We start from the raw sequence: 3,503 nt of genomic DNA on the forward strand, positions 1-3,503 counted from the left end.
GAGAAGCTTCCCTGCCATGGGTCACCCAGGAGAGGCACATGTCACAGACGCATCCTCTTCTTCCATATTCACATATCTGTAGCACTTTAAGGCTTACAAAGCACTTTCCTCCCAATCTCTCTGAGAGGTAGGTAGTCAATCATCATTATTATTTCTCATTTTACAGAAACAGAAACTGAGGCTCTGAACAGGCCAGCGTCATACAGCTAGAGCTAGGACTTAGATCCATGCCTTTTAACTTAATTTCATCAGACTGACTCTTATACACACAGGATATCAAACTGTCTGGTATCTCTCTGATAATGTACTCATTATGTTCATTAATTGTTATTTAAATACATATTACATTGATGCTGTTTTTTACCTTCCTTTTTACTTCCCCATGACCTCCCCCAGTTCACCATTGTCATTTGTTGTAACAAAGTAAGCATGTGCATTTTTACAGCAAAATAAATCAACATATAATCTTTCTAGGCCTCAATTTCCTTATCAGCAAAAAAATCAGTTACTTGGACTATATGAGGTCCTAAAATTCCTTCCAGTTACAGAGAGCTGTGATTATATCTGAGGTTTCTATGCCTTCTTGCATACCTTGTCTCTTCTGCCAAGAGAAAGAAGAAATGCTTCACTATCTGCTCCTCTGAAGTCATATTCCCTCCCCTCATTTATTTTACCTAACAGTTGATTTCATCTGTGTAGGGAGCTCAAGGCAAAAATAATAATAATCATAACTTTTATCAATGAAGAGTGGCACCTCCTCTGAATGTTAGTCTTTGAGAATAGTCCACAGCAAGATTTTGATGGTTTTGAATGAGTGTAAATAGCAGCAGTTTTCTATTCTAGGCAGAAGCAAGTCTTAAGTCTTCCCCCTCCCAAATTGATAGTTTGTGATGGTAAATTGGGCCATCTTTTGTCTTAGTTATTACCTAGCTACCCCTTAGTCACTGAATGGGTGTTGCCTCAGATTAACTGAGACCTGGGAAAGATCTAATTTGGCAAGTCCTAGGTCACCCACTGCATGCCTGGCCATTGCCAGGTTCTTGTCTTTTGTCTGGCCACTGAACTTCAATGACCCTGGAGGAAAGAGTGAGACTGCTTACTTTTTGAATTGGTTCTTCACTTATATCCAATTCACAGGCAAGTCTTTGGTCCTCTTTGAGAATGAAGGATGAATAACAACTAATAACCATTATCACACAGCTAGTAGATGCCAGAGGTGAGACTTGAACCCAGATCTTCCAGAGACCAGGGCCATCTCTTTATCCTCTAGAGTCATTCTTAGCTAATAAATCTAAATCACCTACCCCTCCTAATTTTACAGATGAGGAAACTGAAGTCCAAGGAAGGCATGAAATTTGCCCCAGGCCACAAAGCCAGTTTGTGACCAAGTTGGGATTAGAAACCAGCTCTGACTCAGCCTAGGGTTTGTTACATGACATCACAGCTGATCACTTGAAAATCACTTTGGGGAGGGAAGGGGTGGAAAAATGAAATTATCAACTAGAAGACAGAATGAACAGACACAAGCAAAAAGGTCTGTCTTAACAAATTCCTTTAGACAGAGAGTTCATCTTCACTTGTCTGAATAACATTGGACATAACAGCTGGCAGGCCACCTAAAATAGAACATCAGCATGTCTCTAGTTTTCTCACTCTGATGAGTGAGACAGCAGTAAGATCATGTTGGGTCCGCTTAGGCCTAGGTGAAATCACTAAGCTTCAGTAGTGGGAGAATCCTTAATAAACTTGCTATCAAAGATACAGACTGAATGCTAGAAAAGGTGTGTCTGAGCATGTCCTTGTGAATTTGGGTGTGTTAATAAATCCGTCTTCATATGCATGGGAGGATAAAGAGGTGCTTGTGTTTGCATGTATAAGTCAGGCCCAAAAGACAAAGAACTCTCTGGTACTGTCCAAATTCTTGCATCCCATGGGAATTTTGTTACAAAAACTATCAAGCCAGCCTCATCCTAGGCTTCACATCTCACCTAGCTATTCCTCCAGGCACTTGCCCTGCTGGTGGCAGGGTAGCATCAACCCTCCCTCCTTCCACCACCCTTTTCCCCAACCCTTTCTACCTTTTGCTATGCAAACAGTAATCAAATCAATGCCAACGTTACTTCTGTTCTATAATTCTGCTCCTATCCTTTGACTCTAGAAACCAAAATGTTCTTGCCTGGCTGCCACCCTGATGTATGTGTTTGCTCCTATTTCGAATATAAGCTTCTTGAAGGCAAGGACTTCACGCCTGTATTTTTATACCTAATCCCTCTCACACAGTCAACACTTAAATTATTTTTTATTAATCAAATATTGTTTGAAGTGTTAAGTGCAGCAGTTGAGACTGGGAAATCTTACTGTATTATAAGGTTATTCACTGATATGTGTGTGTGTTAATAAACTCGTTTGTCCCAGTTCCACAGCTGTGTGTAAAATGCAGCAGGAGTGTAGAACTGCTGGTTTTGAGTTATGAGACCTAGATTTGACGCTTTGATAGCATTATGCTCTCTTTGGTCGTGTGGGGCCAATGAGATAATATAGTCCAAGCACTATTTTAACTGAGTGCCATTGTTATTATGTGTCTGTGTATGTATATTCTGGCTTATGTCCATCAACCAGCTTCAGTATATCAACATCCAGAAAATGAGCACTTTGTGCTTGTGTTGACACTTTGGTTCTCCACTTAATGGTTTGTTTGTATAATGGTCCTCATTAAGGACTACAAGCCCATTAAAAGAGCATTTAAAAATTAGCAAGGATTAGCTTTAGGAACAAAAGAGCAAATATAACTTTAATAGATCACTTCAACAAACATTATTTTGAGATCCTCTAGTCCCCAGACACTGACTGAACCAGCAGCTAAATGAGCCATTCAGGAGCAATTAGATTTCCAGTAGAAATGCCAAGGACGAATCCGGGTCTCCAAAATTGTAGGTCCTTAACGATTTCATAAACCTTAACAGGGTGGACTTTCAGTTATTAGGGATGGGGGTCACCACTCAGGCCTGACCCCTCAGGCATAACAATAGGATTTAGAAAAAGAGACCTGCTGCAAATCCTGTGACTGGTTTTAGGCGTGGCTTTTATTCAACAGGGCTGAGCCTTATTGATTCAAAACTGAAAAGGAATGGCAGCTGCACTGACCTTAGATCTAGCTTTGAAATGTAGAAGGCTGATGTTGCCCCCATCACCAGGCAGGAGACCTTAGAAACAAAAGGGACCTGACTTGAGAAAGGCAATGGAAAAGATTGTAGGATACACAGTTCTCTATAGCAAAATTCAATTCAGTAAGACATTTATTGAGGACTTGCTGATTGTGACCTCCTCAAGGTCAGGGGCCACAGATTCCATTCTTCTGTGAGAATAGAGAATGACTTTTGTCCTTCTTTTGTGCCCTTGGCACAATGCCTGGCACATAGTAGGCACTTAGCTAGTGTTTATTATCTGACTCACTGAGAGGTCCTATGGCGTAAAGAGCTGGCCTCAGAGTCAGGAAATTCGGG

The sequence above is a fragment of the Petaurus breviceps genome, unplaced genomic scaffold, assembly GCF_028583685.1.
Source record: "Petaurus breviceps papuanus isolate PSGF00001 unplaced genomic scaffold, PetGlider_PUasm1.0 98, whole genome shotgun sequence".
NCBI classification, from domain to species: Eukaryota; Metazoa; Chordata; class Mammalia; order Diprotodontia; family Petauridae; genus Petaurus; species Petaurus breviceps.